The sequence below is a fragment of the Neofelis nebulosa genome, chromosome 1 (assembly GCF_028018385.1).
Source record: "Neofelis nebulosa isolate mNeoNeb1 chromosome 1, mNeoNeb1.pri, whole genome shotgun sequence".
In the NCBI taxonomy this organism is placed as follows: Eukaryota; Metazoa; Chordata; class Mammalia; order Carnivora; family Felidae; genus Neofelis; species Neofelis nebulosa.
Window position 1 is genome coordinate 40,120,144 of NC_080782.1, and position 18,227 is coordinate 40,138,370.

At 38.3% G+C, this 18,227-nt stretch overlaps 1 long non-coding RNA gene across 1 annotated transcript in view; it reads right to left on the bottom strand.

Annotated features, from left to right (window-relative positions):
- Positions 1-8,086: 8,086 nt before the first annotated feature.
- LOC131505675 (uncharacterized) overlaps positions 8,087-18,227 on the bottom strand; it is a 112,254-nt gene continuing 102,113 nt past the window's right edge. Inside the window, exon 2 of the long non-coding RNA XR_009258505.1 lies at positions 8,087-8,538. This is a non-coding gene — a long non-coding RNA (uncharacterized LOC131505675). The remainder of the gene's footprint in view (positions 8,539-18,227) is intronic.

An 18,227-nucleotide genomic window follows, 5' to 3' on the forward strand; every position in this document is an offset into this window, starting at 1 on the left:
GTCTCACTTTGGGCTCACTGCAGTCAGCATGGAGCCTGCTTTACATCCTCTGTCCCCCACCCCCTGCTTCTCTCTCTCTCTCTCTCTCTCTCTCTCTCTCTCTCTCTCTGCCTCTCTCTCTAAAATAAATAAACATTAAAAAAGAAAGAAAATGCATTATCAATTAAAAAAAAAAAGAAAAAGAAAAAAAGAATTGATTTGTTTGACAATGGCTTTTGGCCTCACTGGTGACTCCTGAAAAGAGAGTGGTTAATTTCTAAGTCTCACTTACCATCTTTCGCTCTATGTAAACTGAATGTTGACAGTAACAGCTATGTCACAAACTTACCCATTTTCACAATGTGTGGTAAAATGGAGATGAACAGTGCTCCATCCGGCTCTTCTCAGATCTTCTTCCACCATTTTTGTGCACCATTCCCTCTTGAATATGCTTTCACTTCTAACAGCTAGCACCCGCTCTTTTTTAAAAGAACTGTCCTTGGGCTGCTGGAGTCCCTTTGACTGCATGCATGCCTGGGAGAAATGAGAAGTTCAGGGATCTGGGGAGAAGGTGATCAGGGGAGACAAGGTGGCTCTTAACAAGGGACAGGGGTAGGAAACCCAGCTCCCTTGCTCATGCCATGACAACCCCAAAGCACAACTAACACTACAGAGTTCCCTTGTGGATAAGGCTGATAGACATTCTGCAGGACTCTGCCTAAGATGGATCTTTGCTTGGCTTCCTACTTTTCCTGTCTTCCTTCCCATCCATTTACTGTTCTTCCCTGCAACAATTCCTTAAAAAATCACTTGCATAGGAATATTTGTCTTACGGTCAGCTTCTTGGGAACTCAACCTAAGACAATTGGTGAGGTCCTTGAAATAAAGGTTTACAAATGGCAAATATTCGAATCATTGAATCACAGAATTATAGTATGTCCAAACTGAGAAGATCTCCTAATTGAGTACCAAAGAGGTAAGTTAGCTTACCCAAGTTCTCACAGCTAGGATATAGGAGGGTTCTCAGAGAAAGGCACAGATGTAAACTCAATTCTAATTAAATCCAGAGTTTTTCTGTCTCTTCTCTCTCTTCCCTCTCTCACCTTCTCTCTCCTTTTTTTCCATCCACACACATATACCACAACCAAACAATACCACTAAAATAGGAATTCTGAATTGATTCAGAACGCACACACCCACAGAGAAGTTTGTTTGCTTGCTGCATCAGCACAAATATCAATCAAAAAAAAGCGATGCACTCTCTCTTCTCCAGTGTCAAACTGCCCTATCTCCCAAGACACCCCAAAGGATACAGGAAAAACTTCCCTGGGTGCTCTCACAGCCAAAAGGGGAAATTAGTACATACATATGAATGAGCCTGACTAGAATTACTTATAAATAATGAAGGAACATGCAACACTTACTCTCTCATCACATCTTCCCAGAGCATATGCTAAAAGGACGTCTGCTTTTTTAGTGTGATATGAAGGGCACTGAAAAGTCAGCCTAGACCAAATTAGTGTCCCTCTCCCAAAGATCTACCAACTGTCTGAACTTCTCAGTATTGAAGTCACTCCTTTGGGCAAAGCACAATCTTCAAGGAGCATCTGTTAAATATATAAATAAATCTCCTTGGAATTGCAACAAATTAACTCATTATCAGCTCTTAATCCATTAGCGAGGATTTATTTCTCAGTGCAGGGCTCTGAAGCACCTAAGACAAATAAGTTTTAAAGGGTGTAAGATTAGGAAAGCCCATGCAGATACACTGTAGGCCCCCCGAGGCCTCATAGCTGGAGTGAACACTGTAATGGGGTTGCAGGTACCAGGAGGATGCATTAAGGACCCTGGACACCCAGATAAGGCGTGGGGAAAGGCTACCTAGGTCCAAATCTACTACATACATGCTGTGTGACCTTGGGCAAAGGAACTTAACTCCTTTAAATCTCCTCATCTCAGTCTCCTCATCTGTAGAATTCAAGAAATCATGGCATTTACTTTATAAGGTAGTCATAAGGATTTAGTGCAATTATGCACATAGCACCCTTAGGCTCATGTCTGGCACAGAGTAAGGTTTCTAAGCATGTGAGCTATTTTTATTGATGTTGACATTACTATTCTAATTCTTGGGAATAAAATGATGAAAAGGATGAAGATGCTTTTAGGGAAAATTTCAATGACCATGATTTTGCTTAAGTCTTCCCAGTGCTATTGACAACAAAACAGACAGAAAAAGCCAAAATAAGGCAATTTAACAGAAAACTAAGCATACTATCATACCCAAATATGCAATCATATTATCAGGACAAAGTGCTATAATTTTGTTTCTTCCCTTCCTTCCACATTGTCTCTCCTTTGTTTTCCATCTCCCCATATTTTATTTTCTTTTATTCATAAACTATCTTTTGTTTTGTTTTGAAATATAGGTATCAGTTAAAGATTTAAGACTACCTACTAAATTGTTGGTTTCTCTACCTGCCTTCAAAAATTATATTTATTCATTCATGGACTCAACAAAGAATGTTTGAGTCCTCCTCTATGCCAGGCACTTTATTGAGAGCTGGGAGACAGTGCTCAATAAGGCAGATGAATATCCCCATATGCATAGGGTACATTCTAGATTACAGCTTCTGAGGATTACCCCTCTCAAGCTTGCTCTTTTCTTCCCAAAGGAAACCTGGTGGATATTACAAAAGATAAAATCCCTTCTCAGACTAGAGGTTCTAAAGTTTGACCTGGAGCATGAAGACTGATAGGCATGCTTGCTCTTAGATGGAATTCCTAAGCTAGACCTGCCCCTAGGAGGCTCATTAAAGATTTGAGAATTCCAAGTTTCATTCTTCTTCAATTATGCCTCTGGGTTTAAGAGGTATTAACAGAGTAGTTTTTGGAAATCAAACAAGGGAATTCTGAAATACAGAAAGAAGTCAGGCCAAAGAGGAGGATGTGAGAATACTAAACTCTGAAGCCTGTAAAAGAAGCCTGTTGAATTTTAATTATCTCCACTAGAGTGTTTGTAATTGTTGATCTTGTATGGAATCTAATAGTTCTAACGAAAAATGTATTAGGCCTTAGGTCCAAGGATATCATCATTATAAGTACATAAGTGCCTAGGACAATATAATTCTCTCTACGGTGCTGCTGCTGTGGCCTTTGATCCATGATGTATTACTTACTTATTTATTGATTTATAAAAATGAGCTGTCAAGCTTTTCCTAAGTCCAAGGGCACATGAACAAAATGTAGGAAATATACAACCACAAAAAATAAACCATGAAGTATAAACCACATCTTCTAATGTCCAGGGCACTCTGCCTAGGTGAGTAGGATGAATCAAAAATATACTTTCTAGACACACCCTGAATGTCAACAAACAAGAACTCTGTAAAACCCAAAGAAGAAAGTTATATAATAAAGGCTCATATGAGACATAATATACATTGGCAAAACCCTGATCTAAACACTATGAATTTATTTACATTTGGCCCTTCTTCAGAAATGGGCCTGGGACTTTCACCAGAAAGAATGAAGAGTATGATATCTTAAACACTAGCAGGGCCGGAGGTCACGTACTTGGCTTTCAGTATTTAGTAATATTTTAAGCCAATTAAAATAATTTGGTTTCACAGTGGAAAGATTCCATTAAATAATAGCTTTGTTCACTATGAGTGTGGGTTGTGTGGTTCTTTACTGAGTAGGATAGAACTGGAGAAACATAAAGGGTAGAGATTTAATTCAGGGCAAAGACTGAGGGACTTGTCTTAAATCACTCCTGTCCAATTAATATGGAACAGAAATCTGGTGAATTGGGTCCATTTCATCACCCATGTCAATTGACACAGGTCAAAAGATGAATATTTATTGCTATTAATTTTTTCTATGACCTAAAATTTTAGAACATGTAACTACTGTTTTTAACACTAACTTTCAGTCAGTATTTCACCACTTAGTGCTCCCCCCAAAAAGTTACACATATGTAGTTCTTCACTCTTCTTTTCTAATCCCAACTGAAACAAGATTTTCATGATTTCCCTAAATATGATTCCACTTCATTCTGCTAGTAATAGTCCTTTGTCTAACAGTCCATCATCTGTTAACTTTGTCTACCATAGACAAAGCCAATTTGGATTGACTGAATAAGCCAAAAAAAAAAAAAATCATCTTGGGTTCAGAATGAATCCATTTAGCTGTTGGCATAAAGTAATTTACCAGATAATTCCCAAACTCTCTGCTAAATTTGGCTGTGTAGTTCAACGTTTTTGAAAAAATAGTGGAGTCTCTACACTGTGATTAAACACCCCAAATTTCCTGCAGTCTGATGGGCCTTAAAAGTACAGAGACATGTTAGGGCCATAGACCAGTGGATTAAGACAATAATTTGGTAACCCTCAATTGAACTTTGAATGTGGCAACACTGCCATGTTTCTAGGAAGGCCCCCCATAAAGTGAGTGCACATCAGAATGATTAGCTTCTTACTGGTTCCACGTCTCCTGTTGTTCTGATAGCCTCACAGTTCTTGCAGAAAGTCTCAGAATCCTTTGTCATTAGTCTTCACAAAATGCATGCCCACAGGTACTTTTTCCTGCTCAGCTTATGAAGTAAGTGCCACTAAAATCTAATCACCACCAGAAATGATGCTGTTGTACACTCAAAGTTCTATTCAGCTAAAATCCTCTTACCTATTCCCCATCTGAGATGCTAATCAAGCTTTGCCCACTTGTCTTTTTCTGCTTCAATAGAGGGGAAAGCCAATCCTCACAGGTATGCAGTTTTACACTTAATTCATGAGTTGACTTAGTATGGCAGACATTAATTACCCCCAAAGGAGAAAAGCAATCCAACGTCACTCTGGGTGGACTGGCTGATTCATGCACATATGCTTCAACTTCTACTCTAACCTTCTCTATGCCTATTCTATTGCCTGTTACTGTGCCTATTCTATAAAGTACTAACTTAGCAGAAGAGTAGAAGGCTATCCAAGGGTACCCATCCTAATATTTCATCCCCTCAAAGAGAAAATCCCAACTGTCCATGTTCCTCAAGCAATCCTCTCTTCACAATACCTGTTTTTCAATCTGCCTAAGATGTGTGTACACACAACTCTAAGACATATTGTGACCTTCACATCACCATCCCCCAAAGGGAAGTCACATGTATAAAGACCTATAAACATCAATTGCACATGCTTTGTGTCTTATTCTCAAACCCATCAGGCAGAAATCCTGCAAGAAATAGATGGTACAAAGGACTAATTGAAGAACGTTTAATGATGTAACTATTTACAAAAGCGTGGGCCAGATTAGGACTACCAGTGAAGAATGGTAAAACATCCGAGGGCCAGCTTCAGTGGAAGGCTTTTACCTACTCCATACTAGATGAGATAAAAAGAAGATCATGTTAGCCAGTGAGGGCTGGAGCCGTAAGAGCAGGGCCTCCTAATTAAAATAGCTGGAACCACAGGTGAAGGAAGATGGCATTGCCCAAACAAGGTGAGGAGAAGCAGAGAGAATAAAACTCCACTAACTCATATCTCTAATTTCCATCATTGCTGAGCCCACATGGAAACCGGAAGACAAGAGAGCTTGGGTGGTACAGTCCATAAAGAGGTCAGGCTTTCAAGAAACAAAGCTGGGAAGAAAAGGGTAAAGATGAATTTGGAGACGGAAATGATGAGTAATCAGCATTTCATGTCAGAAGGCATTTATTAGTAGATCAAGATTCTCCAGGTCAGAAAAGTAAACCTTATCAAGTTTTAGGATCTCAGAAGCTGTGGACAGGGCAAAAGGAAATCCTATCCCATGTGACTGAGATTAAAAAGAGCCAGAGCGGGGTGCCTGGGTGGCTCAGTCGGGTAAGCATCCAACTACAGCTCAGGTCATGATCTCACAGCTTATGAGTTCGAGCCCCGTGTCAGGCCCTGTGCTGACAGCTCAGAGCCTGGAGCTTATTTCTGATTCTGTGTCTCCCTCTCTATCTCTGCCCCTCCCCTGCTTGTGCTCTTTGTCTCTCAAAAATAAAGAAAGAAACATTTCTTAAAAATAATAATGATAAAATAAAAAGAGCCAGAGGAATCAGTTTCAACCACAAAGGTTACCAGTGCTGGGGAAAGCAAGATTAGCAGACATGTCTAAAAACAGTAGATGGGTCAAAATTGGGAGATAAGTTGAGGACTACAGACCAAATAAATAAGGACAAAGTCAAAGGAAGGTAACTGGCAATTTTTTGCCTAAAGAGTTGACATGTCTGTGGTTTATTTGGTATCAAAAGATACCAGAAGAAAAGAGCAAAGATTAGTATAAAACTAAGAGCAGAGTAGAACACCCAGCACAGAAAAGGGAAGATCCAAAGATTAAGACGAAGACCTAAAGATCAAGATGCCACAAACCGTACAACATGCTTCCTTCAGTGATCAATCAGAAGACACAAAAATAAAGGAGGCAAGGTCATAGAATGGATGGCAATATTGACGTGCTATGAGCTGACTTTACTTCTTTAAAATGAATTGTACCATAACATAAAAAGCCACTGCACTAAAACATATCATGTAACCTCACAGATTCTTCTAATCTATCTAGAAACCCTCTCATCCATTCTGATAATTCACCAGACTTTTTAAAAAAGCATTCTTTAATACCATTCATCTTCCCTTCCAATAGAGAACAATTTGCATTTATAAAAATGTAATTGGTGAGTGTCTCCAAAAAGAGAACAAATATTGTACATAGAAGACAAATCACTAAAACAATTTCCTTGGTGACTGATACTTGAGTATCAAGATAAGCCATAATTGTTCCATAATTTTCACTGTTTACTGTTAGGGAAACCTGAAGTCCCATGTTATAAAGTGCTGGTTGTCTGAAGTAGATGCAGAGCAGAAGGAGACTGGGAAGTATATATGGAGGGCAAAAACCAGGGATAGAGGTCATGGTGGAACATGAAAGAACAGTTCTACACATAAAACTGGAATAAAACCAGGAGCTGAGTCACTGGAGGAATCTAGTAGTGCAGGTAGTAAAAAGACAATGGGTATAGAGTGACTCAGCAGTGGTGGTTCAAGATGGAAGCCTAATGAACAGTAAGTTGACTCCAAAAGTTTTATCTGCTCAGTCCAGTCTCTCTCAGGTCAATTTATTCCCAACTTAATCCTACTGTTCTTGTGGATAGTCACCTGAGTTTGCCCTTTCCAGCCAGGAAGCTATGGCTGATTTCTAAAGTGCAAGGTATTAAAAGTTGCCATAGAGTGGTGGCTATGGGAAGGTAAAAAAAGAAATGGATATGAAAGATACAGTAAAGTAGCATAAGATACACTGATATGGCTGAACAAAGCCATACACAAAATTCAGCAATAAATAAATAATAACATCCGCTTAATGCACTCTGGCCCAAAACAAATCAGGACAGCTGAGAACCAAATTTCATCCTTTAATCAAATTTAATAACCTCTGTTTCCCTTTAGTTCTTTGTCTACTTCTTTGTCTTATTTCATGAAATTGTATACAACACGGTGATGTGAAAGAATTGGGTGCTAACAACCTTGCCCTTATTTTATGTTTATTTATTTTTGAGAAAGAGAGAAAGCACACGTGCGTGCAAGTTGGAGAGGGGCAAAGAGAGGGGAGGACAGTTTCCTAAGCAGGCACCCCCCTGACATCAGAGACCCGAAGCCAATGCAGGGCTTGAACCCATGAACCATAAGATCACGACCTGAGCCAAAGTCAGACCTTCAACCGACTAAGGCACCCAGGTACCCCACAATCCTGCTTTCTTATCTTATTCCCACATTTGAACATGTTAACAAAATAAGATTACAAGGAAAGGAAATGGCACTTGTGAAAAATAGTGCTAAGTGAAACTCAAAGTACTAATGAATTTGGTCACAAAATCTACAAAATTGATACATTTTTGCTACATGTAATAGGTGTAAGACAATGAGTTGAATTATATCCTAAAAAGATTGATCATGAAAAGCAATTAAATTTGTAACATGAAAAAGTCATGAGTTGGTGTTTGTTTTTATTCCCTTGAATTGAGTACTAAGTCCAAAGAGAAAGACTTTAATTTTTACAGAAGCCGTGTGTCAAAGCAAAACAAAACAAAACAAAGCACTATACTAACAAAAATATGATATTGCTCTTTAGGGAACAAAAGTGGTTAAATGCTTCTTCCATCTTTACTCAACATGTGGCTCAAAACACAAATGATAAGTGCTCTGAGAATAAACTAATGTGAAAGTATAGAAGAAAAATCCCAAATATTTTCCAGTTCTTCCTTTGGGAATGATTAGGAGCCAGTGTGGTAAAGAAAGGCTGGCCTCATCCCAGCACTTCACAACTGTGAAGAGTAGTACAAAATCAGAGTCAAAATGGGGCACTGGGTGACCCCACAGAGGTCACCAGCTTTTGTTGATCCAGGTATCCATGTAGCAGAGATGATATAAACCGACAATGAATCTCTTTGTCCTGGAAATTAAACCGGAAATCTCAAGACTGTGTTTTCAGTGTTTCTTGGCTTTCATTCTGTTAGAAATACCGCCACATTTCAGTATTTTCGTTCTTGTCCTGGATGAAATCACAAAGCAGAGAGGCACTTGAGAATTCTGTTTTTAAATAAAAGTAAACATTTCCAAGTGAGTTTAGGTCTCTGTTTAGTATTTTTGCGACCCAATTACTGAGCTTAAACATTCCACAGATGTCATATTTCTTGGTGGCACAAGTTTATTGAACGAAGATCAGGTTAATTTTAATTAGAATGTTAATAAGCATCTGTAAGGTGTTTAATAAGTATTTCATATCATACTTTCCAATGCTTGGTCAAGAATTGTGCAAACAGTGGTCTTTGGGTTTTGTTTTTTATTTTCCATGTTTGGGACCTAGGGCAAAAATTATTCTGGTTTATTCCTCATCATTCAGGTGAAAACTATATAGGTGGCAACCCCAGATTTTTCTGAACCAACCAATCATTCAGCAAATTAATTACTCAATAGGAAGTTGAGCATTTTCTAAAAAATATTGATCCTTCCAAGTCAAAAAGATCCAACTATTTCTAGGAGAACAACGTTGGAACTGAAGAGGAAAGTTATTAGATTTATTTTCCTGTGGATACCTTACTGGGGTATATTTTTGTGGTTGGATCTGACCTATAATAGCAACATCACTACTAGGATATGGGTCACTCTGTCATCTGAATCCATGCTTCAGAGGCATTGTTACTTGGTTGTTCCAACTGACACCTGAATGAGGGGCCCACTCTGTTAAAGGGCAAATGCGAGGATAATTAAACTCTGAAGCAATTGTCTACATGACCATAGAAACATTTTTAAATTTTCTCTGTTCTTGCTTTAACACTTTCGGTGCTTCTTCAAGGGTTAGTGCTTGCAGAGTAATTTACTTACTCAAATGGAATTTTCCATTCAGAATCCTCCTCATTACTATATCTTTGTTTCGACATGTGACAAAAGGAATTAATACCCCCACTATTATAATGTACTCTTCAGTGGCTAGATTGGAACAACGTGACCATAGTACACCATTAATATAATACTTTCCTTTTTCTTTAGGCTCATTCTTGAAGATGGCAGAATCTCCCCAATTTTAAAACCAATTATATGGATTCAGGTAAAGGCAAAATGCTATTTGTTCATGACTTTCACAATGCTGTTACCAGCAAACTGGCTTCCAGAGCAACTGCATTGGTTACCAAGGTACAGAAACTATTCCCATGGAATCTTCTATCACCTTGGCACTGAAAGGGTGAACTAGGCAGAAATAGAAGGAATAAACTATACCTGGAAAGAGAATGACTATTGACACTTCCACCCATTTGGGTACTCTTCATTCTAGCCTATGGAGATCTCAAGTGCAATACACACACTTCATCTTTTCTAGGCAAAGTAGCAACTCTTCCTTAATATAAATGGTAAACTCCTTCCGAGTCCACATAAATAGCTACAAAATGTGCTCTGCTTAATCATGTCTAGGAAATTGGGGTAATAGAGAATTACTCCAACTAAAATCTAAGAAAAATGGTATACTTGGTGGTTAGACATAATGAAGAGATTACTTTAAAATAGAATCAACTTTTGGGGTGTCCAGGTGGCTCGGTTAAATGTCTGACTTTGGCTCAGGCTGTGATCTCATGGTTCATGAGTTTAAGCCTCAGAGTGGGCTCTGTGCTGCCTGCTTAGGATTCTCTCTCTGTCCCCTCTCTCTCTCTGCCCCTCCCCTGCTCACACTTTCTTTCTCTCTCAAAATAAGTAAATATTAAAAAAAAAAAAAAAAAAAAAAAACAAGAATCAACTTCTACCAAAGTCCTTGAAATCAGAAAGGCAGACAAAGAGAATCTGGTTAAAACTTTGACTTTGGGAACATTGTCATAAAAAGAAGTATAGTACTCTCTCCAATGCCTCCTAATACCATATTAGTCGGTCAAAAGATCGGGTAGCCTTCCTGGCAAAACTCAACAAGGGAATACTAATTGAAAGTAACTCAATGACAAGCCATGTATAATAGTTTCAGAACGTAAAAGGAATAAACATGAGCTATGACTAAATATTGTAGACTTAGGCAGAAATGTTTAGTTTCATTGTAGTAGAGGATTTCCGGATTTTCATTCAACCCAACATCTGCTGAAACTGATTAGAGAGGATGGTAGTGGTAGTTGTAGTGGCAGAACTCAGAATTCCACAGCACTGACTGTACAACGTCAATTCCGTTCCTGCGAAACCAAACTGCTTTTATCTGCCTAATTTCTTTCCTATTACTTTTGACTCTTGATGACAAATATGAAAGGAATGGTGCCAAAATCCAGGTGGCACTTCATTATCTGAACTTGTTCCATGATGCCTAAGTTTTAAAGTATTTGACTTTGTTATAGTAAAAAACAAAAACTGTGGCTAAAACTCATGGGAATGTTAGGATGACATGAAGATTGGTAAACTGAGAGCTAAAAATATCACTAACAGGGTCTTACTTTCTGCCTATGCTAACTCAATGAATGTTAGGAAAGTGATTCAATCTTCAAAACTTTTTTCAGTGATTAAGCAAAAATAGTAACGTTTACCTGGAAATTTGCTGATGGAACAGTTAATAAATATGAGAACTAAAGATTTTTCCACACCTCAATTGCTATTATATAGTTACACACAACTAATAAAAGGGATAAGCATAATTCAATACACCAATCTAAAGCAATCTAAAAAACCCCACACAAATACACACAATCACACCCTGCAATAATCAGCTTTGTCCCTGGTCTTGTTCCTCTCTCCATTCAACCCTCCAGTTACTAGGTCCAAGACCTGACCTGACAGCAGGGAGAAGAATATATATTATCTACAGAGCATTTTAAAACTCTGATTCATTTTTCAGCTTTTTATTTCATAAGGTTTTAAATGTTAACAGAAGTAGACAGAATTAATAATGAACTACCATATACCTAGAACACAGCTTCAACAATGAGCAACTCACAATCTTAGTTGACCCATATCCCCATCTACTCCCACTTCCACATTATTTCAAAGCAAACCTCAGATATCATATTATTTCATCTACAAATATTTCAGCATATATTTCTATATAATAATTATGCTTTAAAAATTGCCAAAAACTCATTATACCAACTAAAACAATTAACAATAACTCTATAATATCAAATAGCCGCTCATGTTCAAAATGTCTAATTGTCTCTTTTTGAGTCATTTTTGTACAAGTCCTAGGACATTTTTAGTCTTTTTTCTTTCCTCAACTTGAGCACTTATATGTAAATCAGCATGGACAGAATATGACCTGGATCACAGAAGAAAGCTCAGTGTGAATAGGTAGCACCCCTCCATGTGAAATGATGTAATTCTTGGTTGAGGGCTTATACAACTATATGTATTGGTCTCTTCTGGGGGAAGAAAACATACAAAAGCAGTGCACATCTTCTTCTAAAACCAAGCAAGAAGAATCCAACGAGCTTTGCAGAAAACAGAATCTTCAAGCCAAACCAATAGATGTTTGAGAATGCAGACATGTCACCAAAAGTGTGTGGAGGACCAAAGAAAGAAGAGGTGCTGGTCAATCACATGCTCTCTTCCCAGATCTCCCATACCACTGCCACCTTTCTTCTTCAAATCCCATCCAGAAGCATACCACAGTTTCCAAAGTAAATTTCAACCAAAGTGTTATAATTTGAAGTTGATTTTAAGCACATCAGTTTGGAAGCATTGATTAGATTATCAATAGGCTAACTGAAATCCAAAGAATAACATTTAAAAGCCCAGCTCTGCAATCCCTATCAAAATGACACCAGCATTCTTCACAGAGCTAGCATAATCCTAAAATTTGTATACAACCAGAAAAGGCCCCAAATAGCCAAAGCAATTCTGAAAAAGAAAGCCAAAGCTGGAGGTTTCAATCCCAAACTTCAAGACATATTACAAAGCTGTGATCATCAAGACAGTATGGTACTGGCACAAAAACAAACACATAGATCAATGGAACAGAATAAAGAACCCAAAAATGGACCCACAAATGTATGGCCAACTAATCTTTGACAAAGCAGGAAAGAATATCCAATGAAAAAGAGTCTCTTCAGCAAATGGTGTTGGGAACATTGGACAGGGACATGCAGAAGAATGAACTTGGACTACCTTCTTACACCATACACAAAAATAAACTCAAAATGGATGAAACGCCTAAACATAAGACAGAAAGCCATCAAAATCCTAGAGAAGAAAATAAACAACCTCTTTGACTTTGGCCACAGCAACTTCTTACTTGACATGTCCCCAGAAGCAAAGGAAACAAAAGCAAAAATGAACTACCGGGACCTCATCAAGATAAAAAGCTTCTGCACAGCAAAAGAAACAATCAGCAAACCTTAAAGGCAACCGACAGAATGGGAGAAGATATTTGCAAATGACATATCAGATAAAGGGTTAGTATCCAAAATCTATAAAGAACTTATCAGACTCAACACTCAAAAAAGAAATAATCCAGTGAAGAAATGGGTAAAAGACATCAATAGACACTTCTCCAAAGACAACATCCAGACGGCCAACCGACACATGAAAAACTGCTCAACATCACTCATCATAAGGGAAATACAAATCAAAACCACAATGAGATACCACCTCACACCTGTCAGAATCGCTAACATTAACAACTCAGGCAACTACAGATGCTGGCGAGGATGCGGAGAAAGAGGATCTCTTTTGCACTGCTGGTGGGAATGCAAACTGGTGCAGCCACTCCGGAAAACAGTATGGAGGTTCCTCAAAAAAATTAAAAATAGAACTACCCTATGACCTAGCAACATACTACGAGGTATTTATCCAAAGGATACAGCTGTGCTGTTGTGAAGTGGCACATGAACCCCAATGTTTATAGCAGCGCTATTGACAACAGCCAAAGTATGGAAAGAACCCAAATGTTCATAAACTGATGAATGGATAAAGAAGATGCGCTGTGTGTGTGTGTGTGTGTGTGTGTGTGTAATAGAATATTACTCAGTGACCAGAAAGAATGAAATCTTGCTATTTGCAACAATGTGGATGGAACTAGAATGTATTATGCTAAGCAAAATAAGTCAGAGAAAGACAAATATCGTATGACTTCATTCATGTATGGAATTTAAGATACAAAACAGATGAACAAAAAGGAAAGGAAGCAAAAATAATATAAAAACAGGGAGGCAGACAAACCATAAAAGACTCTTAAATACAGAGAACTGAGGGTTGTAGGAGGGATTCTGGGTGGTGGGATGAGTTAAACGGGCAAGGGGCATTAAGGAAGACACTTGTTGGGATGAGCACTGGGTGTTGTAAGTAAGTGATGAATCACTAAATTCTATTCCTGAAATCATTATTACACTATATGTTAACTAACTTGGATGTAAATTAAAAATAATAATAATAATAATAATAATAAATAAATAAAAGCCCAGCTCCGATATGAAGCCATTCTGGCATTTCCTGTCATAAACCCAATTTAATCATAATAGGTTCTTTCTTGTTGATCAACAATTAGGTTCCATTGCTTAATGCTTTCTTTTGGACATTTGCATCTACAGTATGATGGCTAGATCTATATTCCCCATTGGCTGAGTCATGGTGTCCAGTTGTTTGGTCAAACACCAGTCTAGATGTTGTTGCGAAGATATTTTGTAGATGTGGTTAACAATGAAATCTGTTGACTTTAAATAAAGTTGATAACCCTCCATAATGTGGGTAGGCCTCATCCAGTCAATTGAAAGCCTTAAAGTCAAAGACTGAGGTTTTCAGAATATGAAGAAATTCTCCTTCCCTACTCTGTATTATTTGAATTTTTACATTGAGCATGTAATTTTTAGCAATATTTAATACACACACACACACACACACACACACACACACACACACACACATACCCAGTTCTAAGATTCTTTTGCGGCCTTGGCTTTCCTCCTCTGTAAGTAGGGATATATAAACTACTTCCTTGAGATTACTAACATGAAAGCATATATTATTAACAAATGTTTGTAATCAGCAATATCCTACATATAATAAATTAAGTCACACACATTTTTGTTGCCCAAAATTTTAGGTTGCGCATAATTTGGAAAATTCAAGTCAGGTCTTGGACCTAGAAGAAACAACAAAAGTCTGCTGCCTTCTGGGAGCAGCCTAGTGTCTGAGCATACATGGAGATTTCCAGGTATGTAAGGAAATTCGGCTCTGGTAGGGAGTTTGATTCTGATTCAATCAAATACAAATTGCAAGAGGTTTGTCAATGCAGCCACAGAGTGGGAAATGTCCTCTCTGATTCCCTATTTAAGCCTCTGATTCCTTCTTAAAAGGATTTAAGTTTGGCTTAAGACAAATGACACATCTATAACAAATCACCAACATCAGAACAAAAGAATATAATTCAGAATGAGACGGATGTACTAGAACATAAGATAGGAAGTTTCTGCAGTGAAACATAGGATGCAGGTCTGTGTTTCACTAAAACCAAGAAAGATTTCTTTTTCTTATATATATGTATAGAAATTTATACTTCCAAATATTTTTTTAGCTTTGAATAATTAGAAAAGTTTGGCATAATTGATGAATTTATGTTTTTCTATTCTAAATCTAAATTCCAAGATAATCAGTCAAAACTCATTCCTTTTCAAGAATACCGGGAATTTCTTGATTTTATTAATATCCCTATACATCTGACTTTGTTATTATAATCGGACGCTTTATGTGTATAGCTTGCACACAAAGCTTTGCCAACTATTCTTGGGTCATGTTTCCATTTACTACTATGGCTAGATAATTACAGAGATCTGGATGTTCCTACTCCTGTATGTTCAGGACTGCTTAGGTTTCCCAGGAAATACTTTGGAACACTCTTTTAGGTCATTTAAACCAAAACAAAAAACAAAAAACAACAACAAAAAATAAACAACCAACAATGACAACTAGGTAAATGATGTAAATAAGTGATTCATTTAATCTCTTCTCTGGACTATAATAGCCCAGGTCATTTTCATTTTGAGATAATAAGACTAGTAAACTCTTCACAATTATTTAATTTATCCACAAATATTTTGAAATGTAACCATGTGACAGTTGATTAAAATATAGTCAAGAGGGAAAAGCATTCTGACAAATTAATGAGTTCTATGCTGATTAGTTTCCCCTGTCTCGTTCTAAAAGTCTGAGTACATTAACAACATGTAGTCAGGTGTCTTGGGGTTGCCTGAAACAAAAACCTCACTGAGCCCACTAAAAATTAAACAAATAAGAGAGTGGAGGTGTGAGGGAGGGAAAACAGAACATCTTGCTAGGTGCACAGAGCTTTCTCAGAGATGCAATTCAGCTGAGTTAGATGGGACTGGCTCTCCTGAACCAGAGACCGAACCAGCACCTCTCTCTCTCCCCTTCTTTCCCACCCCTAGGGTTTGTTTCTACTTCTTTCTGGCGTCTGTTCCATTATCCTCTCTGCAAAATCGTCTCCACTGCAAGACTCTTGAATTTTTGTCCTTCATTATTTGAGCTTATGGATAGGTTTGGCCCACTAGGCCACAGATTCTGGCTCTGATTATTCATGACCTTTTTGGTCTAGCTCCCTGCCATAAGCTGGATTACACAAGGTTCCAATACTTCTTGGGTGTAATCACTCCTACATTTATTCACTTAAAAAAAAAAAAACATTCTTGGGATACTTACCACAGGCCAGTAAAGCAGTAGGGGTTGAAGACTTAGAAATTATTGAAGTAGTTCTGACTCCGGGAGAAAGAAAGCCAATGATTAAGATTCAATGGGGCGCCTGGGTGGCTCAGTCAGCTGGGCGTCCAACTGCGGCTCAGGTCATGATCTCACAGCTCATGGGTTCGAGCCCCACGTCAGGCTCTGTGCTGACAGCTCAGAGCCTGGAGCCTGCTTCAGATTCTGTGTCTCCCGTGCTCTCTGCTCTCCCCCTCCCCTCTCAGAAATGAACAAACATTAAAAATTTTTAAAAACAAAACAACAGATTCAAATGAGGGGCACCTGAGTGGCTCAGTCGGTTAAGTGTCAGACTTCAGCTCAGGTCATGATCTTGTAGTTCGTGAGTTGGGACTCTGTGCTGACAGCTCAGAACCGAGCCTGATTCAGATTCTGTTTCTCTCCCTCTCTCTGCCCCTCTCCCGCTCACGCTCTGTTTCTCTCTCTCCCTCTCTCTCTCTCTCTCCCTCTCTCTCTCTCTGAAAAATAAAAAAAAAAAACATTTAAAAAAATTTTTTTAAAGATTCAAATGGTATGTGTATGTGGCAGATTTAGTGGCTCAGTGACCGTGAGAGCACTGAACTGGAGCCTGTGACAGCCTGGAGACGTCAAAGAATGTTTGTCCCTCTTCCATAATGAAACCTGGGTGTGTATATACCTCACTTAACTGTTTGCATATATCTATCTCCCATAGACTGAAAGTTCCTCCAGAGCAGGGACCACGTTTTACTCATCTTTAAATCCCCATTCACAATAATGTTTGATGAATAAATAATAAACGAAATGGTGCTTGAACTGAAACATCAAAACATAACCAGGAAATGATTTTTAAAAAGGAGGGGGAAGCATCTTACAGCTTCAGGTCACCAGGTTTCAGAGATATGATAGACCATACAATGTTCAAAGCATTGCAAACAGTTCACAGAAGCTGAGGTTTACAGGCTTGTTGATGAATGGAGGATAATGGGGCTGAGAAGTTGATATGCGAAGGGTTGACTTGTGAAGGGTTTTTCAAGCCTTATTAAGGAATTTTAACTTTATACGAAAGACGATGAGGAGCTGTTAAAGTATTTACTATTAACCAGAGCAGAGAGCATTTTCTAAAGCATATTCTGTCAACCACATGCAGATGGGTTGCAGTGACATGAGCACAGTGTCAGGAAAATTACTTCAGAGGCTCCTGCAAAATACAAGTAAAAACTGACCAGTCGAGTCACTTCTGGTCCAGACCACAGCCCTATGCTTGGGCACAATCTAATACGGCCCCAATGGTAAGAACCCCCATCTTAGAATAACATATTCCCCTTGCTGTTAGGATTCCTATTTCTTAACTGGCATCTACATCAGAACAACACAATTTCCTTCTCTCACATGCTTCTTGAGCTATCTTCACAAGATCGTTTGGATTTTAATCACCTAAAATACCATTCTAATATAAGATTTCCCTAATAGCCTGCTACTTAGAGGTCTCAGAAGAGCAGACCATCTAGCCTACACTCCTGGAAAGATCTTGCTGTTTCTATTCCCACTTTTCTAGGGGCACAAAAGCAAACACACATGGACAAAGAAAGCATAACTAGCATTCTCACATGAGGTGCAAGACTTTAAGGATGTTTAAAATCTGCCCTTTCCCATACAAATTTCCACTCCAGTGAGAAAATGAAGTTGGACCGTATTTTTACATTGTCCCTCTCTTGATGCAATTATCTCCATTATGACTTTTATATTTATTTAAAATATGTTATCACAAAGAATCCGGGCTTTCCTGACACTGACACCAAATTCTGCCTTTCTATATGGCTGCATTCACCAATTAAATCATGCACATTATCCTCTATTTAAGTAAGTCACCAGATATGACTGTACTGGGGGAGGAGCCCCCAACTTTGCATCATATCCAGTTCTTGTAGGCTTGTGTAACCTTGAATGTTTCTTATAGTGGCCCCTCAATTCAGCTTTTTCATTTGGAAAAAGGGTAAGAAAGACATATATTAATTCTAAATGATGGTCTTTAGCATCTCTTCTTACTTTGAT